This window comes from Gambusia affinis, linkage group LG19 (assembly GCF_019740435.1).
Source record: "Gambusia affinis linkage group LG19, SWU_Gaff_1.0, whole genome shotgun sequence".
Lineage (NCBI taxonomy): Eukaryota > Metazoa > Chordata > Actinopteri > Cyprinodontiformes > Poeciliidae > Gambusia > Gambusia affinis.
The window spans coordinates 9928080-9954799 of NC_057886.1; the positions used below are offsets into that span (position 1 = coordinate 9928080).

The 26720-nt window shown below is 34.8% G+C and overlaps 1 protein-coding gene and 1 long non-coding RNA gene across 2 annotated transcripts in view; both read left to right on the plus strand.

Annotated features, from left to right (window-relative positions):
- The window catches only part of ighd (immunoglobulin heavy constant delta), a 108394-nt gene that overhangs the window by 18531 nt on the left and 63143 nt on the right, over positions 1-26720 (plus strand). The window lies entirely within an intron of this gene.
- LOC122822395 lies at positions 22861-26308 on the plus strand. Its single transcript, XR_006369137.1, has 4 exons — positions 22861-22940; positions 25161-25439; positions 25596-25622; positions 25718-26308. It is a non-coding gene; the product is annotated as an uncharacterized LOC122822395 (long non-coding RNA).

Here is a 26720-nt window from a genome sequence, read left to right on the forward strand (position 1 = left end):
TCTCAATGTTGTCTTAATAATTTGTACCAAAAATGCAGTTTATGTGGAAGGAGCTGACTTCAGTATCGTTTTCTCCCTGTAAACTCACACGCATCGCTCCGTCCTCTGGAACATTAGAATCTCATATTCTTGGAGAATTTAAATTCATTTGTCTAAAGCAAAAACAAAGTCTTTGCAGCTGCTTCAAAAACACAAAGACGCTCAAAACCTTTGCTTGTTTTATTGTAACAAACAATAAAATGGATGGACAATATTATGGAAATTAATGTTATAAATGTAATTAAATTTATACTCAAATAATGTCATGTTTGGTAAAAACTTAATGAAAGAGAAGTTTTTTTTTTCAAACCGCAGCATAAAGAATAATTAGTTGTATGAGCTCAAAAAACAGTATGGGAATCGAACAATTGTCATTATTTCTGATTAAGATTATGAAGTGTAATGAAACAGCACAACCATACAACGACAAAACATGAGCGTTTTCTTTTCCCCAACCAAAAATTATGTTAAAAATCAATTAAGGGCAAAATAAGAGAGACGAGTCGCCTAAGAGGAAACCTAAACATAAGTTGGGACAATCTGAACATCAAAATTTATTTTTGAACAATTCCTTGTGTTTATGTTACACAGTTTGGTTGCTTAAATGTATTTTAATTTATACACAACATAATTTTTAATATACATAATTTATTAAAATAATGACTGGAATAAATAACCCGAAAGCATGTTGAGTTCTAGCAAAAATACTCCCCAGACAAAATTACCTAATTTTTAAATTAACTGTCTACATGTTAATCTCACACAGGGGACTTTTGTCTCAAAACTGAAATAAAATGTACATACTGTTAAACATGCTTTTAACTGATAATATTCATTACATTAATCACTGTCATAGTTTAAGATTTATGTATTTTTGGTGGAGTTATTTTCAGAAAAACGACAAATTAAAAGTTTATTGGTTTATACTTATATAAATTAACTGACACTAAAGACATTTTCATTAAAACTGTAATGACGTAGGTACTGACATAATATCACTACCTAGTAATTCAATAATAATAATTTGTAATAAAAATGTTAGACTTACGGGGAGTTGCATAAAATGCATTTAATTTATGTGTTATTATAAAGATCTGGTATTGAATTAAATAATAAAAGTAACATTTTTAAAATGGTCTTAAAAGTACTGGCTAAAACATTTCAAACTATAAATGTCTTTAAATTTATGAAGTACGAGGAATATTTATGACAAATATAATATGTTTCTGATAAAATGATGAAATGTACAGAAAATAAGAGAGTTTTTGAAAATGTTTTTTAAGTTTAAAATTCTTACGTCATGATTTTAAACAAAGCCACAATTATATGAACGTTTTAGAGAGAAAAAAAAAGATGATGTTTATCTTGCTTGACAAACTTTAGTTCATTTTTTTACATTACATCAGGTTCATTAAAATGATGATTTGCTTTTTCTTTATTGGAACAGTTGATTCCCCTCAGACTCCGTCCCTCTTCGTTCTCAGTCCTCTGTCGACTCCCGACTTCCCCCTGAAGTCAGCAGACGACCTCGGTCCAAACGTCTGTCTGGTCACAAATTTCCGTCCAAAGGGGGGAGACGTGGTTCTGAATGGAAAAGGGGGTCCGGACAACGTGAACACTGATAAAGCTGTTCTGTCAAAGGACAACACCTACAACTTTGCTGCATTCAGCAACCAAACCATCTACTCCTGTGGGATGAACGGGACCTTTGGCAACAATGAAGCTGGTACCACAGAAATAAAGCTCTGTCTAAGTTTAATCAAACTGAAATTTTTAGCTCCTGAAATAATGTTTATGTGATTAATTCACCACCTGTCTTTTCTGTCTCTAATCAGATGATGAATGTGGCAGCATCTATCCAGGTGAGTCTGATCTCTTCCTGTCTCAGTTTGGTTCCATCTCTGATCGCTGCTGTTTGTGTTCAGTTCAGTCTGAACTCTGTTTCTCCGTCGTCCAGAAAAAGCCAAGCTGAACTTCTACCTGCTGCTGATGAACGGAGTCCGAGTGGTGTTCACCAAAGCTCTGGCCTTCAGCACCGTCCTCACCATCAGAGGCCTGCTCTTCTGAGAAAACAATTATATATGAAACAAACCTAAAGTCAATAAGATTTAAAGTTTTAAGTTTTGCTATCAGATTTTTACTCCTAATTGTGTAAATGTGAAGAGTGACGTATTTATCACTGAAAGTCTTTAGTCAAGTTTATTTTAAGCCAAGTTTATTTCTTTAGCACATTTAAGCAACAAGGCAGTTCAAAGTGTTTTGCACCATTAACACTCAATACAGACACCAATTACGAAATAAGCAATAAATATTACATGTTGTTAAATGGTGTCATCAAATTCACCAGTAAAAAATTTATATCATAAAACAAACCAACAAAAAAACCTCTGCTAAAAAACTTCTGTCAATTAAATATATATTTATATTCAGGCAGCTGTTGTCTCAAATGAAATATGCTCAGGTCTTTCTGCAATCCACGAAACAATGGGAACTGCAATAAATAGATAAAATAAATAAGTCAATCAAGATACCAAATTGAATTGATTAATCATTTAGTAAACTGTTTAATAATTAAACTGCAAACACTTTTGAATCTGTCTAGAAATCTGACTTCAGTTTGTATTAAATATGTATACTGTAATTGTCAGTGATGAGAATTTTTAAAATCTTTTTGCAGATTTAGTTAATTTGTCATGTGGTAATGCTGCATGGAAAGATCTCCGTAGAGCTTTTTCAATATGCTTTGTGTTTTATGCTTTAAGGCCAGGAAGTAACTGATTAGTCTGTATTAAATCATCAAGGTCTGTTATTTCATTAAATATGTTTCCAGGGTCTTTTGTATTTTATTTTTATATATATATATTTTTGCTTAATGCTCTGAATTAAGCACAGACACATTTTTGGTTGAAATCTGTTACTGGTTTGTTTGAAATATACAGAAATAAAACTTTTCAGCTTTATTTTAGTCTTCATTAAGCATAATGTTTAGGAAATTAAAAAAAACATATAAATCATAATAAATTGCACTAAAATGAAACCTATTAGCCCTTTTTTTCTGTATTTTTGTGTTAATTCCCTCCATAAAGTATTTTAGACATCATCATATCTTTTAGCATGAGTTTGATGAAGCTCAGATTCTTTTATTACAGTTCACATTTTGTTTTTCGGTGCAGCAGTTTCATCAGTTGAAACCACATTTCGACAGGAAGTTTAAGCAGGAGATGTAAATCTGACTGGAACCAAACAGCAGCTCAGTTTCCCATCAACGGGGTGCGACTTGGTTAACCTCATTTCTGGCTCTGGTTCTGCCTTTCGCAAAAGCTTTTTACAACCATAGAAAAGAACGACTGTCTTTTTAAGTCAGCAGTGATCACAAAGTCTCTTTCAATTTATGAAATGAATTATGCTGTACTTTTTATTGATTCTAAAAAAACAACACAGAACTGAAAAGAGATTTGGTTGAAATTTTTCTTGAGAATACAAATACTATGATCCTAGAGTGATGGGCAGTTTTTGTTTTTTGTATTACATAAGGGTACTTTTAATACAAAAATGTAGAAACACTTTTCTGGTGCAAACTTAATGAGGGGCAGATTTAAAAAGGGAATTCCACCTGAGTCACCAGTAAGTAACGTCATCACAAAAGCTTTGCACATTTGTCTTAATTAAGGACGATGTGAGTCAGCAAAATGTTCTCTGGGGAATGTATTGGAAGAATGCAAACAGGTCAAATGTGCTCAAACAAGGGGGCAATTTCTTGCAGGAAAAAGACAACGCATTAAAAGTTAGACTCAATTTAATGCAAAACAAAGATGTGTCAACACGATTGCAGCACTAGGTTTGCCCATAAGATTACAAATGGACAAATTGAAAACCTATCACTTGATTATTAGGACTCTACTCTAACAATATGTTTCTCATGCTCCCTGGTAGATCAGATGTACGTGAAAGAGTAACCCATGGTGCGTGTCTGGATGTGTGTGTGTTCCACACAAACATAACTGCTTCTAGTCGTAAACTGAATTTTCATGATGAAAAGTGTAATAAATAGGTTAGTTTTAGGTTTAATGCTGTCAAAATTTATGCGTTAAAGTGTCAAAAGTAATTGTAAAAGGGGAATATCTCAGAAACACATTACATAGTTACTGGACCCTTAGTTTGCAGCTAAACAAAAGAGCATAATTCAGAGAAGCCCAGGACATTAATTCCTCTGATTGACCAGAGAGGGCGCCGTAACACCACTAATGATTCATAAAACGGCTGAAATTAAGTCATTTCTCCTCAATATGTAATTAATGCTCTTATGTGTTTCTTCACTGTTATCCTCCCAAAGTCTTTTTTTGGGTTTCCAAACAAAATGTACCTGTAACAGGACTCATATGTTATAAAAATATCCTCTGTATACACCATCATTTAAGGTTGATGTAACATCAATATATTTTTTTTATATATTTTTCTGCTATCCTCCAGAAATAGGTGGGCAGTATCTGATTTCTTTGCTGTAATTGCCTGGAAATATGTGTTTTGGTATATTTAGTGCAGAAATATAACAATCAAAAGTTACATCAGTTGCATTTGAACATACTGAATTCAAAACACCTTTGTTCACTGAAAAGATAATATCCATAGTTCAAAATAAAAAAATACATTGTGGCAATAAAGACAGTTATAAGTAACATACTGTTCAGAAAAATGTAACTGAAAAGTTTCTGAGGAGGAGTCAATGCAAAACACACCTAACACCTGTATTTATCACCAGGAAATGCCTGAAGACATGCACACATAGTTTAACATGATGGGCTGTTGGACAGGACTGCTGCTCTTAACTGTCTTCACGACGGGTGAATTTATGTACATCCTAAATATGTTATCTTTTTTATTTGTGCCACTAGATTAAGTCACTTGATTTTTCTTTTCTTTTTAATTTTGACAGGTGTTACTGGTCAGACTCTGAGAGAGTCTGAACCGGTGGTTAAAAGACCAGGAGAATCCCACAGACTGACCTGTACAGGCTCTGGATTCACATTCAGTGGCTATCCCATGAACTGGGTCAGACAGGCTGCTGGGAAAGGACTGGAATGGATCGCTTTTGTGCACACATATAGTTCCTCTCGCGATTACTCCCAGTCTGTCCAAGGCAGATTTACCATCTCAAGAGACGACTCCAGCAGTAAAGTCTATCTGCAGATGAACAATCTGAGGACTGAGGACACAGCAGTGTATTACTGTGCAAGACACCCACTATCATAAACACGGAGAGGAGAGTGATACAAAAACTACTTCCCCTTTTTGACATCAACACCGAGACCAGTCTCATGTTTTCATATCTGAATTAACATTGAAGACATGTTAAGATATCTACAATTGCAAAGCAAGTTAAAATAATTTAATTGATTATTAATTACAGTTTTACAGAATGGTTAGTCTTTTCTTTTCATGTTTACAGTAATCATCCGTATAATAAATTTCATCATCAGTAGCAAATTTATTGCAGAGTCAACATTTGAGAAATACTTTTATTTTGTTTGCCTTTGAGAATATTTTCCAATACGTTTAAACTAAAGTCAAAATTCTCTATTTTCAATTATATCACAAATAATTTACTGCTATAGTGTTATTAAAAGTTTACGTTAAAGAGCATTAGACTGACAGTATCAGACAAGAATAAATTTGCTTAAATTTTATTTTATTTATTTTGCCCTTTATTTATACAAGTTGTCTTGTTGAGATCTAATATGTCATTTACAACAGAGAGCTGTTGTAAACAAGCAAAATTACAAACACAAATAACACAAAAACTCCTATAATGTTTGAAGCATGAACATTAAATATCCCATTGATGATGGAAGATGGTTAATCTATAGATTAATAGAATCTCCTGATTGATCTCCCCCTCCTCACATATAAATTGTGAACACAGAGAAGACTTACTGATGTGCAGTAAGGTGAACATCTGACCATCAGTCTTCTAGGAACATTCATCAGCCTGCAGGAAAAAGGACTGGAGAGGACTGGGATAAAGCTTTAGGAAAAAATTTGGATTTAACTTTAGGAAATCGCAACTAAGATATAGATATTTTACCATTTGGCATGTTTTGTTATAAATTCACAACTTCATTCCTGTGTTTATATTGTATTCAGTTTTGGCAAAAATACAATACAGGTCAGGATAGTATCATTGAAATGACTCATAGCATGTAGTCAGGAGCATAAAATGAAATATTCACTGAAAATAAATTAGACAAAGTTGCTTTATTTTTTATTTAAATGAATGTTACATTGAGTATTGAAAGTTCAATATTGAATTATTTCAATAGTTCTATTACAAAATAACTGCAGTGAATCCATGTCCTTAAATGAACTTTGATATATAGAAGAAAGTACAATGTGTTTCTAACTCGAAGAAACATAATGGAGATTTTCTTCTTATATGTTTGGCACATTTGCCTTTATAATATGATACAAATGTGGGTGCCAGACTTCAGACCTCCTCCTGTCAGTCTGTCTTTTTTAGAGGGAAACCCTTCAGTCACTCCTTCCAGTTTCAAGATGATGATCAAACTGCTCGTTCTGCTGACAGTGATCTGTCTGCCTTGTGAGTTGTTTTAAATGCAATATTCTAATCAACCTTTAATTATTTAATTTGGATTTTATTATGTTTATTCTGTTTCATTGACTTTCTGAATCTCTCTCAGATTTAAACAGCCAGTCTCTGGAGTCCATTCCTTCCACCTCAGTGGTGAAAAGGCCTCAGGATGTTCTGAGTCTGTCCTGCAGAGGGTCTGGGTTTGATTTCTCTCAATACGGAATGAACTGGATCAGAAAACCTGAAGGAAAAACATTAGAATGGATGGGTGCAATTTGGTATGATTCAAGTAAAACAGAGTATGCCAGCAGTGTTGAAGGACGCATTGAAATCACCAGAGACAACAGTATTAGCATGACATATCTGAGACTGTCCAACCTGAAACCAGAGGACTCTGCTGTGTATTACTGTGCTGGAGCCTCACAGTGGCTAATGTGAGCACAGAGGCTGTACAAAAACTCCCCACTGGAAAGAAGGTGAAGATGCGACAGTAGCATTAAAATACACACATATTGAAGAGATAAATAAGCAGGTGATTTTGTGGTTTATACATAGTTTTTTTTTTTACATTTAAGTTTTTATTCTAGTGTGGTCATGTTATGTGACTTAACTCTGTAAATAAACAAGACACTGAGGTTTTTGACCCTTCCTTTGAACACATATCTGTGGTTTTCAGACATATGATCTTATACATTTGCTTGTTTTTTTTAGCACAAGAAATCATATCCCTAGTTTTAAGATGAGAAAAAATCTCATTCTACTTGTGCTCTCTCTCGCTATCTCTGCTATATAAACTCTCTTGCTTCTCATGGTTACTCTTATTTAAACACTCAGATAAGGCCATATGCAGTGGATCTGGTCTCACATTTAATTCCTCTTGAATCAACTGAATTAGAAAACTTGAAGAAAACACTCTGAAATGGATGGGATTAGTTTATAACAATTTAAGTAGAACAGACTAATCTGATTTTAAGAGAAAAATATCACAGCAATAGCACAGTGTATCCAACTTTGTCCAGTTGAAGTAAAAAAACTATGTTGTGCATTATTGTGCAACAAAAGCACATTACCTAAAGTAGGTGGAGGAGGTGAACTACAGCTCTAAAGAAAGTGTTTCAATGTTGACCACAAGGCAGCAGTATAGTCTGATGATCGTAATTACAGTAAAACATTCCTTAAATGTAAGCACACATTTATGACAATTTCAATAATCTGTAGGGAAACACTGCAATACACTGTAGGGAGATACAAGCTCTCTCTCAGACACAAATGTGTAAAACTTGTGAACCCATACAAATAATCCAAAGTTTCAAGGTCACACAAAAACAGTTTCATATTTTATTAATGCAACCTGTCCGCCAGATACAAGATCATGGCTGAAAAGTCATAAAATGACACATGAAAAAAAACTTCTGCGCTGACTCCTCTTAGGAAGGAGGAGTCAATGCAAATCTGTCAGTCAGTTTCATCATTTATGTTCCAAAACAAAGTTCAGGGACTCATTCTAACATCTGAGTTCTGAACAGAACTCACAGCAGGGACTTTTACAATGATCAGAACAATTTATTTGGTTGTTTTTCTCATTGTGCTTTGTATTTTAACTGGTAAGATCATGGGGGTTCAGCAGAAAGAAAGATAATGCTTATTTTGTGATTACATTAACAAATTGTTTCCGTATTTGCAGATACAGATGGTCAAACTCTAACCCAGTCTGAATCAGTGAATAAAAGGCCAGGAGAATCCCACACACTGACCTGCACATATTCTGGGTTCAGTAGCGCTCCTTACATTAACTGGATTAGGCACGCAGCTGGAAAAAGACCAGAGTGGCTCGGCTGGATCAGTGATAATGGTCGTAGCAGCGGTTTTACTGAGTCAGTGAAAAATAGATTTAGCATCTCCAAAGACAACAACAGACGGCAGGTGTATCTGCAGCTGAACAGCCTGAAGACTGAGGATTCTGCTGTTTATTACTGTGTTCGAGACTCACAGTGCCACAAAGAAGCAGAAACCCTGTACAAAAACTAATCATATTAAACCAAGTTAAAAAAATAATTTACAGATGTTAGTCTGTAGAGAAACACTGAGAAGGTTTCTGGAAATACACACTCACATTACACAGAGAAAGAGATGGCAACAAAATTAATATTTATATAAATCTAAAAAGATTGATAGTATGGACTTATGGGTCAGCCACATTTGCCTTTTAAATCTAATTCAAATGCTGACGTCATACTTCAGACCTCCTCCTGTCAGACTGGCTTCATTAAATGACGGTTCCTCACCCACAGCTTCAGTTTCAAGATGTTGATTGGACCGTCTGTTCTGCTGACAGTGCTCTGTCTGCCCTGTGAGTTTTTTTATACTGTCATACATATATCACACCTCACATTGTTTGTGTCCAACTTAATTTCTGCTTTTTGTGGCAGGTTTTAACAGCCAGGGTCTGGAGTCTATCCCTTCCACCCCAATGGTAAAAAACCCTCAGGAAGTTCTTAGTCTGTCCTGTAGAGGATCTGGATTTACCTTTGGTAGCTATGGAATGCACTGGGTGAGAGAACCTCCAGGAAAACCATTGGAGCACATAGGTGCAATTTGGTATGACGCAAGTAAAACAGTTTACGACACCATTGTTCAAGGACGCATAGAGATCACCAGAGACAACAGCAAAAGCATGGTGTATCTAAAACTGTCCAACCTGAAACCAGAGGACTCTGCTGTGTATTACTGTACACGAAACACACAGTGGTTAATATGAGCACAGAGGCTGGACAAAAACTCCTCACAGAGCAGACTGTGACAGAAAACAACAATGATATTGTCATACTAAACAGACAAGTTGATTGTGTGGTTTGAGTTTTCCTGTTTGTCTCTGTGAGACAGAAGGAGATGTTAACCTACCTGGTATGGAATACAGACTTTATATTGGTCCACATCTTTCATGAAAATATTCATGTATGCAAAAACAACCCATGAAATGTTCATTCAATAATATTTAAGCAAATTAAAAAAAGCAAAGTAGATAAATCTTCATCATTTTGTATCATCCCTGTTGAGTTTTTATCAGTGTGTTCCAGAACATTTTATGTTGTACCTCTTTGTCCTGGTAAGAAAATTTCTGCTTAAGATCTGAGCTTTATATTTTTCATCAGGTGTTATATGAATATATTTAAAATATTTTTTATGATCTCTGACAGTCTAGCTTATGACATGGTTAAAACTATAAATTTAAATAAAGCATGCAAAGCCATGATCAATATAAGTATTGAATTTACTAAATGTCTCCATAAGGCTCATTTGCAAGAATAAAAAAGTTACTTTTTAAAAATATCCGTCTTTGAACAGGTATTAAACATACTCTATTATTAATCACACAATTATGTTTATTGTTTTGCATTGATCTGTTTTAATACTCTAATATGAAGTTGTGTTTTCATGTGCTGTAATCAGAAAATCATAATTAATTGAATCAGAGTCTTTGGAAACATCAGCTCCTGTTGATATCGAAATGTGTTTCACAAGTTAATTATGGAGTTAATTATTTTGCAAATTATTTTTGCCTTTAATATTCAAATTTATTTCTCTACTGCTGAATTTCTGCACGAACCCTTTCTTTCTTCTTCAAAGGGGAGGAGTTAATTCAAAGTAACAGCACTTATCTGTTTTCGAGTTTAAGAACTGCAGTAAATCACTCCAACTCTCTGCAGAGTGAGCAGGGAGAAATGACTCCTACAATGATAAGACCAGAGTCTGTGTTTGCTTTTCTCATCCTGTTTGTTAACTGGACAGGTAAGACAATAAGGTTTTTAACCAACTTGTTGACTATGCAGAACAGAACCATTAGATGTCAATCAATAACAATTAACCTGCTGACAGGAACTAATGGCCAAACTCTGACTGAGTCTGAACCAGTGGTGAAAAGGCCTGGAGAATCCCAGAGACTGACCTGCACATATTCTGGGTTTGATCAGCATTACTGGAATGCTTGGATCAGACAGGCAGCTGGGAAAGGGCTAGAATTTGTCGCTACAATCAGTGGTAACAGTGGCAGCATCTACTACTCTCAGTCAATAAAAGGCCGGTTCACCATCTCCAGAGAGAACGGCAGAAACCAGGTGTATCTGCAGATGAACAGCCTGGCAGCTGGAGATTCTGCTGTTTATTATTGTGTCCGCCATTCACGGTGAGACAGAAAGCAGAAACACTGTACAAAAAATCCACTGTGCATAAAAACCCAACAGATGACATTAGTGGAACATTTTACTCAACTCTCCAAGAGAAATATAATCATTGGACTTCATTAAGCAATCTTCCTTTGCTGAGAACATAAAACAAGCTGGTTTTGAAAACCTTGAAAGATTTGTTGTTAGTATTTATTTCCTTCTTTACTTTAAAAGTGTTGAGATCAGCCTGTCAACGTCTACTGTTGTTCTATACTTAACAGCATATCTCTGTAAAAATATTTACATTTTTACAACTTGTCTTCCTTTACAGCTTCTATGTGCATAAAATTGTTTTAGAGTAATTTACAGTAATCATCAACCACAAAAGAGCAAAAACCTATGACTGAGTAAGTTTCCTCTTCTTTTATGTGATTCAGATAGGAGAGTAAGATAAAATTGAGTAAAGAAATTAATAATAAATGATAATCTTGTAATTATCAAGTTTGTTTGATAATTATAATACAGTATTTATTAATCTCAATGAAATCAACAGACATGATTTGAAATTATGCAATTAAAATCAAAAGCGAAACATATCTATGCTCATTCCATGTTGTGAATTTCCCTCAAATTGTAAAGACCCAAAGATGGCTTGTATTCTGGGAAAAAAAAAACATATTTTGTTTGTTCAAGAAGTTACATATTTGTGTAAGAGGATGTCATTTGGACGTTGTTTTGAAGATGAAATCAATGACCCGAGGGCGAAGGTTTTTGACCCTCCCCTTCAATGACTCGATGCAAATATGCAGAGTGTTCAGAGTATTTCTGCCCTGTTGATTTTTCTCTTATTTTGTGTGGAGCATCATAAGTCTTATCAGAGATTTCAGGATGATGAAGGCACTAACTTTTTTTATCCTTTCTCTCTCTCTGCCCTGTAAGTTAACTTGCTTCTTAAAGATGCACTTGTTTTTTTGTTGTTGTTTTTTTTCGATAATAACAATAAAATATGAATATTCTCTGTCCTTTATTGTAGGTTGTAAATGTCAAAGTATGGAGTCCATTCCTTCTAGTGCAGTGGTGAAAACCCCTGGAGAGACTTTGAGTCTCTCCTGCAGAGGATCTGGCTTCACTTTTAACTGCTGTTGGATGCACTGGATCAGACAACCTGCAGGGAAACCATTGGAGAGGATGGGATATATCTACACTTATGGAAGTGGAACAGGTTATGCTAGCAGTCTTCAGGGCAGAATTGAAATCACCCGAGACAACAGCAAGAACATGGTATATTTAAGACTGTCTAACTTACGGCCAGAGGACTCTGCTGTGTATTTCTGTGCCAAGGACGCTCAGTATTCAAGCTAGTATGGAAGACTGAACAAAACCCCCATAGAAATATTTTGATATTGACCATTAGGTGGCAATGTAGACTGAGAGCAGATAACCTGGAGTAAGCAGTGCCTTCAATATGTGGATATCATGAAAGCAACATATTGTGAGCCTTCTTATTGATTTATTTTTGCATTGTGAGTAAAAATTTCCCAAAGATTAAAAATTTTAGTTAAAATGACTTTTCTGCTCTGTGTGAAGAAACTAATTTATGATTACGTTATTTTTGGTCAATTTGAATCTCTCGAGATGAAAGGTACACATTGATCTCATTTTCTTCTGTGCAGATAATTTATGTTTTAATTTTCTCAAATCTTTCCATCAGTATGGAGATATACCTGGCTTTTTCCAATGGAGGAAATGAAATATCTTCCAAAAGGTCAAAAAGTCAAACAAATATAAATAATCAATTTGAAATGGTATGAGAAGCCTCACTCTTGACTTTTCATGCCTGATATTCAAATTAAATACATTTAAATACATTTAATATTCTACTTCAATTGTATATCATGCAGACATAAAGGTATTAAACTACCGTAATCACAAAAAACAGGTACCAATTCATGAGTAATAAGTCTTTGAATCAAACAATGACCAAAAGTATTTCAGTGAGACATGTGGGATGTGGAAAAGGAGGTTGTGTGTAACAGGGAAATACGAACATGGCCATTATTAAAAGTCAATAAGCTTCATAAAAGCATGGAATATCACACCGCCCACTGTATGTAATGGGGGGAAAAACACAGAGAAAACAATTTATCCTCTACATGGAGACCACACAGAGCACAGCTGCTCTTTGGGTCTTGTGGTTTCTCAAATCTCATAAAAACATTTGAGAAAGTTCTAAAAAATAGTTTGAGACACATTTCTCAACTTTAAGTAGACATTAAAATTTTACACCTTTAACGTCTGCATGATATGCCTTAACATTATTTAATTTTTGAAAAATTACCTAAAAAAGGGTTGAAGCACATTGGAAAGTATGAATGAGCACGTTTTGTGTTTTAGAAAATAATAAAGAGGATGCAAAACTACAAACCCGTCTTAGCAAGTCCAAGCTTTATTTTTAAGGTGGAGGCCATGCATATCAGGTATCTGCTCCTTTAAAAGTGTTGCAAACCAAAATCAGAAATTCATTCAGAAACATATGTTTCAAACAGAACTGAGATAAGTAACTTTTAAAATGGTGAAACACATTTATTTGGTTGTTCCTATAACTTTTTCATCATAACTGGTAAGAATAAAGATAAAACAAAGAGGAATTTCATATGGTTGAACTAACAAACTGTTTCTGCAGGTACTGATGGTCAAACACTGACTGAGTCTGAAGCAGTGGTTAAAAGGCCTGGAGAATCTCACAGACTGACCTGCTCATATTCTGGGTTTAGTAGCACTCCTCACATAGTTTGGATCAGACATGCAGCTGAAAAAGGACTGGGTTGGATCCTCTCTGATGGATTTGAAACCTTCTTCTCTCCATCATTGAAAAATCGGTTCATCATCTCCAGAGACAACAGGAATCAGGCATATCTGCAGCTGACCAGCTTGATAAGTCAGGATTCTGCTGTTTATTACTGTGCTTAAGAGTCACAGTGACACAGAAAGCAGAAAATCTGTGCAAAAACTTTATAGGCCGACTACATGAACTGCTTTAACACAAAGCCACCATATAGGTGGCACCATCAGGCCACTGAACATTTTAAATACATTTAATGTAACAGCAAAGCTTTTAGTTTTATAAAATATCCTCTGAGATGTTTACATTTTTCATCCAGTAAGTTTTCAAACAGAAATGAGTGATTTGCTGTGAAATATGTCAATATGAATATATTATGGTTCATTCACATGAATTGTTAGCACTTCTAGAATAATGTACTATTATCAAACTCTGATTTATCTGTCTTGCAATATGGGAATAGAGACGAAAGGATATTAATCTGAGTCTTGTTTAAATGTAATAATTACTAAAAGGATTTCATTACCTGGTGAATAATAACATTCTATGCAAAAGTACATTAAATATTAGCCTTATTCCAAATGTGTACAGTTCATGCAAATACAAGCAAAATATTTTTTGGTTCAAATTTCCCAGAAATCATTAACATTTCAACTAAATGTATGTATGACTGGAAATGACTGATTTTATGTAAACCATTTCCGAGGGTCCTGAATAGAGCTATTTAAATCTCTTGTCATTTAATTTAATTTTAAGGATTTTTTACAAAAAGAAGAAGGAAAACAATTTGCACCTTTTACTGTTTTCACTAAACACAATGAACTGAATAATTCAAATGTAAAAAAGATCTGTTCTTGATTAAAGCTTAAGTAATTATTAATAATTTTAACAGGTCTAATCTTGTGGTTTTGCCCTGAGGAGGAGTTAATGCAAAAAATTGTCTTCCTGCTCTATTTATATCCAGAGAGAGACAGAAAACAGTTAAACATGATGGACTGTAGGTCAGGGCTCCTGGTGTTCACTATCTTCTTTGCAGGTGAAAAGCTTAATCTATCTTTTCTTTAATTTTCCTTTATGTGTCTCATTCGTTACTCACAATTCTGTTTTTGTAGGTGTTGCTGGTCAGACTCTGACGGAGTCTGAACCAGTGACTAAAAGACCAGGAGAATCCCACAGACTGACCTGTACAGGCTCTGGATTCACATTCAGCAGCTATCCCATGAACTGGGTCAGACAGGCTGCTGGAAAAGGACTGGAATGGATCGCTTTTGTGCACACAGGCAGTACCTCTCGCTATTATTCCCAGTCTGTCCAAGGCAGATTTACCATATCAAGAGACGACTCCAGCAGCAAAGTCTATCTGCAGATGAACAATCTGAGGACTGAGGACACAGCAGTGTATTACTGTGCCCGAAGAGACACTCTGAGAGATGTTAACAAGAGACTCATACAAAAACCACTTCCTCTATTCCTGATCACTGAGAACAGTGTTTTCTGTATAGATTTCTGAAAACTTGAGCTACATAGAAATTGCAAAAAATAACAAAAAGTAAAAAAACTGAAAATAATCAAAAGATAAAAACATATAAAAATTTTGTCAATTAAATTTTGGTAAGTTAATAATTATTAAGTAATAAATTCTGAAGGCACAGTCTTTTTTTCATTAAAAAAATCATTACATATAACTTTAATTTTATACAGTATACAATATTGTTTTTACTAATCCTGCAATATTTTTTTCAATTAAAAAGTACATATTTTACTCTCTTGTGCTGATGTGGAGTGAAGCTGTCCAAGTTGCACAGTGGGACGTTTCATTCAACTGAAAATCAAATATTGGTAAATGAATGTGGTATTTTTAGATACAAGCCAATAATTTAACCTGTTTGAAGGCAAAAGTGCAAACAGAATAAATCAATTTAATTTTTAGGAGAGTTCCATTTTTATAGGACTTGTTTAGGTTGTAAGATTGAACATGCATTTTCAGTGCAATAATTTGGGTATAATTATAAATCCATTTTTGAACAAAGGATAAAAGATTAAATAAATGCAAATATTTAAAGCAGCAGATGTTCTGGTTAATTCTGAATCCAGAGCTTTTGTTATGCTGAGAGAACTGCTGATCTCACAATAGATAAAATATAAACACATGAAGTTCATTAACACTAACATCAAAATAGCTCATTGAGAAAGACAACAATGCACATCACTTTTAAATAATTCACTAGTCAAGCAGCTTGGGAGAAGGTTGTCTGCTCTGGTGACTCCTGAAGGGAGGAGCTGAAAGATCACTTGAGAAACAGTTTGACCACAAATTGACTTTTTAAAACACATAATTCCTCTGCAGAGCAATAACAAGGACATTTCTATCTGTGTCAGTTTTAAAAATAGTACAGTGTGATATTTACATATTTAGAATCTCCAATCAATACTGGAGTTATTCAGTCTGTGATTTTATGATGCAAATCTCTAGTCTGTGTGGTTTGTAGGATGTGAGACGAAGTCTGCTTATAGACAGTGAGATGATAAAATCTCCACATACAAAGGACCTTGAGAGGAGTGGAAATGCAAATTCAGCAAGTTTCTCCCTCACTCAGCTATAAAGAGCTCCCCAGCCTGTGTCCTTTACCACAGATCATGTTCCGACTAATTCTGCTGCAGCTGCTTCTGGCAGCAGATGTGAGTGTCTAGGTTTCTTAAACCACTTGATGGTATTTTGCACAACTTATTTTTCAGAAATGTGTTTTGTTTTTTTTCTACAGGTATGAGGTGTGAACAGCTGACACAGCCATCATCTGTAATTTTACAGCCCGGCCAGCAGCTATCCATCGGCTGTCAGGTCTCTTATTCTGTGCATGACCATCACACTCATTGGATCAGGCAACCACCAGGAAAAGAGCTGGAGTGGATTGGAGGGCCTCGTGTTGGATATGCAACATACCAGAAAAGTTCTCTAAAGAACAAGTTCAGTTTCAGCTTAGAGTCATCCAGCAACACAGTGACTCTGAACGGGCTGAATATGCAGCCTGATGATTCTGCTGTGTACTTTTGTGCCAGACAGTCACACTGATACAAATCGTTAGTGCAGCTGTACAAAAACCCCACCAAGCCTGAGCATATTATGAAGGCAGAAGAGGAGGCACCATGCTCACCATGCTTCTTGTCAGGACTCTGGGTTTTTGAGTTGGTTTTGCTTTTCATGTTATTTAGCTTTATGTTTTAGTTCACTTCAGTTTAGCCCTTCATGGTCCTTCTGATATTATTATTGGATGTATTTAGCGTAATTAGAATTGTCTTAATGCTTTCCTTATTTTCAGTCCTTTATAGTGTTTCCAGTGTTAGGTTTATTCTTTAGTTACCTTAGGTTCTGTCCTAAGCTAACTAAAGTCTGAGTCCATGTCAAGCCTTATTTAAAGACTATAGTTTGTTTCTGTTTTATACTTCTAGTTATTTCTTATTTCAGCCTCCCTGCAGTGTTTCTAGTAATGTTTATTTCTTAATTTCATCACCCTAGGTTCAGTTATTTTTTCATGTCTTTGTATATCTTGCTTTAGTAATTCTAGTTAGGTTATTTCTTAAGTCCTTCGAGCACAACTCATAGTGTTATTAGTTCTTATTTTGCCACTTTAGGTTCAGTTAGTCTTTCTTTAATAATTCTAGTTAGATTATTTCTTTGTTTAGATCTCCTAGTTTCTCTAGCTCTCTGTTCCTTAGTTCTCATTGTTAAATCAGCCTTGTTTCAATTTTGGTTTGGTTATGGGTTCCCTCATATCTTTCTCTCCTACTTTATCAGGTTTTCTTTACTCTTAGTATCTTTTTTATTAGAAGTATTTTTCAGCTCCCCGTTTCTTCCCTTTTGTGTTCCCCAGCAGATTTCCTTAGTTTCCCTGTGCCACCTCAGCCAACTCCTGTGCCAACCACTCACACCTACAATCACTCTTCTAAGGTGGCCCTGAGGTGCAAACCACTTCAACAAATAGGCCATTGTTTCAATTATGTCTTCCCAGTTCTTAAGCTCCTCTTTTTCAGTCACAACTCGCCAGTCCGTCTTGTTACCCTGCTTGTCTCTGTGCTTGTAATTTCTCCCGTGTTCCTTAGAATCTCTTGTGTGTCAGTTTTGGATTTGCTTTGGTTTGTTCTCGTAATTTCCCTTGGATGTTGATTTTTTGTAAGTTGGATTCTGAGTTTGTTTATTAAATTTTCTAAACCACACCATGTCTTTACCTGCTGCTTTTGGGTCCACCACACCACCTCATTACACTGACAATCAAATGTTGTCATCTAAATTAGCATGGTAAAGGTAGAAAAATGTATCAAGTGCTTGTTTTAAAACAGGAAATCACTGGAATCCATACTATGGACTGAAAGCAAAATCATTGATGTTAATCAGTAAAAGGAACAATAAAAATGCCACTGTGGATGCTACCAAAATAAGCCGATTCATTTAATTGTTTGCTGGATGGCTGGGAATTTGTCTCAACTTATCTTATAAATACGGTGTCACTAAACAACAAATAAAAATGACTGAGTACTTTGAAGAAAAAATAAATGTCTAATTACATTTTATTCAAGTTGATGAAAATACAAATGCAAAGTGATTTGATGCAATCAGATCCAATAAAAAAAGAAAGCCCTGAATTAGTGAAAAAGTTATCTGTTTTCTGCAATCCCTCTTTACAAAACCTGATAGTGCAGAGACCACAGACACGCCCTCTGACAGATATGATGCAAATCTGCAGTCTGGTCCTGGTATTTATGTCCTGCTCATTTACTCTACTTTGTGAGGAACATCAGAAGATTATTCTCTAAATTTGGGATGATGGATTCTCTCAGTATTGTGCTGTTTGTTGTCTTTCTTCCATGTAAGAAGTCTTGCTCCTATAAGTTGTGCAATTTCTTTGACAATTCATAATTGTCATTAATCACAGAAAAAAAAATCTTTTTTTTTCTATTTAGGTTTTACAGGTCAGAGTATGGAGTCCATTCCTTCCAGTCTTGTGGTGAAAAAGCCTGGAGAGACTCTGAGTCTCTCCTGCAGAGGATCTGGATTCTCATTTAGTTGCTGTAGCATGCACTGGATCAGACAACCTGCAGGAAAAGGACTGCAGTGGATGGGACGTGTTTACAGTCATGGGGGAACAACAGAGTATTCCAGCAGTTTTCAAAATAGAATAGAAATCAGCAGAGACAACAGCAACAGTGTGGTATATCTGACATTACCCAACCTAAAGCCAGAAGACTCTGCTGTTTATTACTGTGCCAAACACGCACAGTGTTAAAAGTAGATGGAGAGGCTGAACAAAATCTCCACAGAAAATGTTCTTAGGCTGACCTCATGGTGGCAGTGTTGAGTAAGAACAGTACATTGGTGAATCAGAAGGTGTGCTGCATGAAACACCAGCTGATTTTGTTAGTTTGTCCGCTAATTAATTTTCCAACAAACAACAACATTTGTTTATAATTGGAACCCATCAAGTTAAAGTTATATTTTCTCTTATAAAAATATTTACACACATTCCCTTAAAATTGTCACTTTTCATAGTTGCACATGGATTTTGTTAAGAAAATGAAACTTTCTGTACCACAGACACTCCCCATGAGGGACATGCTTAAAAAGACTGTTATTACAGAACAGGAAATTAAACAAATACTGATGGATTATGTCAAATGTAATGGGAAATTAAAATATAAGATCTACCATAGAGTGGCCCTGCTTTTCTTCTTGGAACCTGTGAGTTTTATTAATATCCATGGCCTTGTGACTTCTTTGATAAGTGACAGAAAACTAAACACTAGTGATTGTGTTTTTAGTAGGGTAATGATTCAAAACACATTAGGAAATGCAAACTGAAATGGTTCCTTAAACACAAATGCAATCGTTTTCATGTCCATCTCAGTCTCAAGAGCTGAACCTTACAGAAATTAGAGAGAAATTATTATGAGAAGAATCAGGACAATTTGTTATTGTGCAATGAATAATGATCTCCATCCAAAAGTAGGTCTAATTTTAAAAGTGAGATTAATGTTTTACAATCAAATGTATTATTTTGTTTTTACATCATTACTCCATTCACGGTTTGCAAAATATTCATCACTCAGTATATAGACACATCAGGTACAGAACAGTAATACACTTTTGTATCAAAATGTCTAATAATGTTTGTAATATATGTGCAAATTCATCTACGATGAGTTTCATTTGTCCCTTGAGGTGGAGTCAATGCAAATCTCTTTCCTCTCCTCACCTTCTTATCTGGCTGCTGGGAGCAAAGCAAAGAACTGAGCACACTCTGATTGTAATGATGATTTGTAAGACAGGTCTTTGGTTTTTAACCTTTTATCTGGCAGGTAAAAGTTTACTCTGCTTTTGATCTAAAGAAAATGTCTCTGTTACAGTCAGACAAGCTGAATAAGCTTCCTATGTTTATGTTAACAGGTGTTGGTGGTCAGACTCTGACTGAATCTGAACCAGTGGTTAAAAAGCCAGGAGAGTCCCACACCCTGACCTGTACAGCCTCTGGTTTCACTTTTGGAGACTATTGGATGAACTGGATCAGACAAGCTCCAGGGAAAGGTTTGGAATAGGTTGCAACTATCAGTTTTTGGGCTGGAAGTGACAAACGCTACTCTCCATCAGTTCAAGGTCGGTTTGCCATCTCCAGAGACAATAATAAACAGCAGGTGTTGCTGCAGATGAACAGTCTGAAAACTGAAGATTCAGCTGTTTATTACTGCGCTCGAGATGCACAGTGATCAAAGTTGGTTTGGTAGCTGTACAAAAACATGCAGCAACAAGTTGACAAACCTCAAACCTGATGTCTAAATTTGCTGTAATGAAAAAACATTTTCGGTCTTCTCCATAAATGAATAAACTTCTGGCAAACTGACAAAGGTATTTGTTTTCATTAAAAATGCAAGGATGTATGTGTGAGACAAAAAAGTGACAGAAACACAACAAACCAACAAATAAATGTTAAACAACGAACAGGATTTATGTAAATCATCAGAAGTAATTTGGCTGTTTGACCCTCCCTCTCATGCAAATCAGTAGTCTGTTAAAGTACGTCTGTTCCCTGAATATTCTCACTTCATTTGGAGCATCAGAAACCTCAACCTTCAAGATAATGAATACACTCAGATTTGTGTTACTTTTTCTCTCGCTGTCATGTAAGACATTTTGATTCTTTACTTTATTTTAACTTTATATAGATATAAATAAGGTAATAAATGCATAATACTTTGACATTCTCTTTTTTTTTTTATTAGGTTGTAGAGGTGAGAGTATGGAGTCCATTCCTTCCAGTCCAGTGGTTAAAATGCCCGGAGAGACTTTGAGTTTGTCCTGCAGAGGATCTGGGTTCACATTTGGTTCCCATGGCATGAACTGGGTCAAACAGCCTGCAGGAAAAGGACTTGAATGGATGGGATATATCTATACAGATGGAAGTCAGACAGTTTATTCCAGCAGTTTTCAAGGTAGAATAGAGATCACCAGAGACAACAGCAACAGCATGGTGTCTCTGAGACTGTCCAATCTAAGCCCAGATGATTCTGCTGTGTATTACTGTGCCAGAAGAGCACAGTGATCAAAGTGGGTGGAGAGCCTGAACAAAAATTCCACATGAAGAGTTTTCACATGGACCACTGGGTGGCAGAAATAAGAATAATGCTAACAGAATGAGTCCAGATCAGTTCTAAAATGTGTACAGATATCCACACCTTAGGGAAATGAAGAGGGAAAAAATAACTAGCAGATATTTAGTGTGAGTAGAAGCACTTCGAAGAAAAAAACATGCAGAAGGGTTTGTGGTCGGGGTTTGAACCCGGGACCTTTTCACTGCAACACAACATTACATCACTGTGGCAGTAAAATGATTAACACCAACCATTCATTTTCCTGGTAGAGGAACTGAAGGAAACCAAATCATGCATTTGAAGAACAAGGAAACATCTCGCAGAAAGAACCTTGCTGATTATTATTAAGAATTTGAAAAACTCTGAAAGGACTTTTACAGCCTCTGCATTCACATTCCAGGACCACAGAATGCACAGGCTGGGTTCTCCAGATACAACGGCAAGCAGGAGGTCTACCTGTTAATGAAAAGTTTAAAAACTGAGGAGTAGTCCAAATGGATCATTTTCAAATAACACATTTGTCACATAAATATTGGAACAACAAACATTTTGTGTTTTTTCCAGCATCACTACATACTCATTGTAGCACTGAGTCAGTTTAATACAAGGTAACCTGCTAGCAGCATCTGACATTGGTCAGCCTACCAATCCTTATTGATGCTTCTTGACACCATCATTATTAAATGATTTCTTTACAGCATTGTACCAAGTATTTGTCCCAGAATATAACTCACTTGGTTTACTTCATGTCTCTCCAGCCACAGACTCTGGATGGAATGTAAAGCAGATGAAGATGAAGGGAAGGTTGGGATCAGAATGGGAGAATCCTGACTCATCATCATTAAGCAGTTAAGTCTCTGACTGACTTACTTTTCCCATCCCTCATACATACATAAGCATGCACACAAGGCAGTTTTGCTGCACATTGATCTAGTTTCTAGAAAAAACATTTTTGAAATAAGATAAAGTCAACTTACAACTAACATTTCAGCAAGAAATTGAGTATTGACTTGTTTTAAGCCAAAAATCCCTTAATGTTGCCCTTAATATTAATCAAATTTAAGGGGCTGCATGGTGGTGTAGTTGGTTGCACTGTCACCTTGAATCATTAAAGTCCTCAAGGATTCACATCATAATCAACCAAACATCCTGCATGGTTTAATTCTCTTCCTGGTACCTGGATCATGCGGTTAGGTTTTTGTCACAGGGCTTGTCGCTGTGATGGGCTGGGGGGCACAGAGATATACACCAATACAAAAACCTCTCCTCAAAACTCTGAGATTAATCTCCTTAGAAGACAGAGAAAAAGACAATAAATCGCCTATTTATAATTTATACATAAAGTAAGACAATTGTTTCATAGTTTTAGTTAGCTAATTTACTTGTATTGTTTTTTAACCTACTGTTTAATATCATACAACACAAATTACATCTAACCATTTAATATTTTCACCATACAAATCAAATTAAACTCACAGTTTATTTTAAACTTTTAACACAAAACTGAAAAGCTTAATATAATTTATAGGATCAATATGCATTTTTCTGACTACTCGAGTTATTTCATTATTTTTCTGGGGCCTCATGTTTTTGTAGAAGGAGTCCATTGAGATGTAGCACTGTGATTGGGCTTTAGACGTCTGGGGTAAAGGAACCACAGTTACTGTTGAACCAGGTAAGATCATTTTAAAATATGATTACTTATTTCTTTTTGATTTTGATTGTGCTTTCTTATTAGACCTTGTATTTGATTTCTGACAGATTATGGAGAGAAATGTGTGATATTCACATTCTGTCGTGCCTCAAGAAGAGTATATGAAATGAGTCTGCATCGTGATAGGATATTATTTATTTAATTTGCTAAATAAACGATATGTTATCTTTTAAAAATAAAATAAATATAGCCTTAAACTCGCAAATCACGGCAGTGAAAGTAAAAATAAAGTTTAGTTGCGTTGTTGGTGACAGGTCTGTTTGAGTTTTATGAATGAAATAAACGACAGCTAATGTATGATTTGCCATGAATTCCCAGCGGCTACCACGTCATAAATGAGCTTTATTTAGTACATTTATGCTCTATTGAGATAAAAAAAAAAAAAGATAAATAAATGAATAAAAAATAAGACAGAACATAATTTCATTTTTACATAACTATTTAAAAAGCAAAACATTTGTAGCATTTGTAGTAAAAAAAAAATAAATAAGAGTTTATCTCTATGTACCTTAAGACTTTTAAATAAAAATATTTTTTAAAACATTATTATCTTGTAAAGTTGATCCTCAGCAAGGAACATCGAGGGGAAGTTTCCCGTTCAGTTTTATTTTTAAAAGAATCTCGCGGTATTTGTTTCCTGAAAGTTCTCCGTTGTGTCTATTTATTTGAGTCGCACTTTTATTCTTATCTCCTGGTATTTTTTAAGCATTTAAGTGTCAGTTTGGAGAACAAAAATAGTCGTGAAAAAAGTGATTTGCTTATGTTTTTAACACTTTAAATAATAATAATTAAAAAAACGGGTCGCTAGTTTGGGAAAAAAATTAAAAAATTTTGTGGTGTTTAGTGTGAAGTTACAAAAATAGAGCAGTACATTGGATAATATCATGGGGGAACAACGTTAAACTCCAATAAAACACGTAAAGGCACATTGTACTGTTTAATCTTTTATTGAATAAGTCGGCTATACAATTGTTTGCTTTACATCTGTAATAATTTGGTTGGTCCGTTCATGCGTTCTGTAATTGTCATAAACACTGTTCGTTTGTAACATAATTTTAAGTTGAGTATTATGACATTTCTGTAATCAATACAGGTTGCGACGTTTTATAAGAGATTATTCCTCTGGTTCCCCGTGGTTCTAGATTGAAATAATATTACCTCTAGAAAAAAAAAATATTTAGAAAACAAATACATAAAAAAATTTTTGCTCATAGATAGGGTACCAGATTTATTTACTTCAGTCCAAGGCGTAAAGTCAAATGCAGATCTTCCTAAAATAAATTCTCTTTTCTCTTGTCATTAGATGTTGTCGTATTTTACTCTAAAATTCCGCTGGAAAAATATAGAGTGGAGAGATCCAAATGCGTCCGACTGGAAACACCGAGGAGCTCCTAATCCTCCAGTGGTTCTGGTCCCACCTGCAAACACGGAGCCGTTCTCAGAAAGTTCTCAGTTTGAAAAGCCGCTCTGCTGATCGAAAACCCGCAGAAAGCAATTTAAATTTAGCCCGAAGCCAAAACCAATCTGCGTTCGGTACTTGGATGGTTTCTGTACAAAAACAATACCGTCCAGTGGAGACATGGAAATACAAAATCATTAGAAATGATATGCCTATTTTGGAATAGAAAATAAATAGCCTTACAGTCCCGCAAATAGAAAATACGTTAAACAGCATCATCAGGTAAAGTGTTAAAAACAATAACTCATAAATCCAATCGAACATAATAATAATAATAATAATAATAATAATAATAATAATAATAATAATAATAATAATAATAATAATAATAATAATAATATAAAAAATATCGGACTTAAAATCTATTTGAAATATTTGCAGTAAGAAATACTTCTAACTTTTTTAAAACAATAGTTTTACTTATTGAAAATATAAGTAATAAGTTGTTATCATTATTTGTGGAAGGCCAATAAAAAGAAAACTAATTAATCACTTCTAATCTATATTCTCATTATCAAATATAGCATTTTATTTATGTGATTTATTTACTTAAAAAAACAACTTTACAAGATAATAATGTTTTTAAAATATATTTTTATTTAAAAGTCTTAAGGTACATAGAGATAAACTCTTAATTTTTTATTTATTTATTTTTTTAACTAAACTTCCTGTCTTCAAAACAATGTTCTGAGAAACTCCTTCTTGTTCTTGTTCCTGTCCAGTTGATTCCCCTCAGACTCCGTCCCTCTTCGTTCTCAGTCCTCTGTCGACTCCCGACTTCCCTCTGAAGTCAGCAGACGACCTCGGTCCAAACGTCTGTCTGGTCACAAATTTCCGTCCAAAGGGGGGAGACGTGGTTCTGAATGGAAAAGGGGGTCCGGACAACGTGAACACTGATAAAGCTGTTCTGTCAAAGAACAACACCTACAACTTTGCTGCATTCAGCAACGAAACCATCTACTCCTGTGGGATGAACGGGACCTTCGCCAACAATGAAGCTGGTACCAAACAAAGTTTTGTCTCAGTTTTGACCAAAACTGTTTCCCACAGAATTTGAAATTATCCATTGCTGAAAAAATGTTTATGTGGTTAAATTATCTCCCTGTCAGAGTTTTCATGATGTTTTTGTGACTGATGTTCTTTCTGTCTCTAATCAGATGATGAATGTGGCAGCATTTATCCAGGTGAGTCTGATCTCTTCCTGTCTCAGTTTGGTTCCATCTCTGATCGCTGCTGTTTGTGTTCAGTTCAGTCTGAACTCTGTTTCTCTGTCATCCAGAAAAAGCCAAGCTGAACTTCTACCTGCTGCTGATGAACGGAGTCCGAGTGGTGTTCACCAAAGCTCTGGCCTTCAGCACCGTCCTCACCATCAGAGGCCTGCTCTTCTGAAACTCACCATGATTAAAAAATAAATAAATAAATCTGAGTTTTTATTGAACTATTTTAATAAAAAGAGAATAATATCAATTCTTAAATATTTGCTTTGCTTTATTTTTAAGTATGAGAAAATAAACATTGTGAAGTGCACAAATTTTATCATTTTGTAGAAAAGATAAATACGTGTGTCATTAATTCTCTATTAATTGAAAAATAAGATTGTAAAACGTGAATTTGGCATCAACTTCCATCTCTTTTGGTCACTGTAAAATGTCTTATATTTCAAATTTTGAAAATAGTTTGTACATATTTTTGCAATATTGCTGTAGATTAAAATTTTAGATGAATGGTAGTGACATTTTTTGTTGTTGTTTGTTTTGCTTTATAGTTTGGTAATTGAGGTGTTACAGCAAAACATTTCATTAGCTTCTTCATTTCTGTGTTTGAGACCTGAACTGATATTATTCTCAGTACATATTCCAGTGAACAATATACTTGCTGTTGTATGTTTTTTAACGGTCAAAAATTTCTAACTTTTATTTATTTTTTTTATTTTATTTTTTTTAATTCATGTATTGTTCTTGAATGAGTAGAAACTTTGCTGGCAAATTCAGAAAATAATAAATAAAAAACCAAGTAGATGTCATTGGGTGTTTATTGTGTCACTTTAAGTTTATTTCTTAGCATGTTGCAAAAGTGACATAATTATAAATGTATAAATTGTATTTATATAAATTAGTGACGTTACAAAACCTATGGGTATATAAGCTGATCTCACACATGAATGCAGACATTAAATAAAATGTAAAGAGATTCGCAGACGTTTAAAACAGGAAGTACATAAAACCACTGATATACACAACATTATAAAATTACTAAACTGAGTAAAGAAGACAAATTCTTAT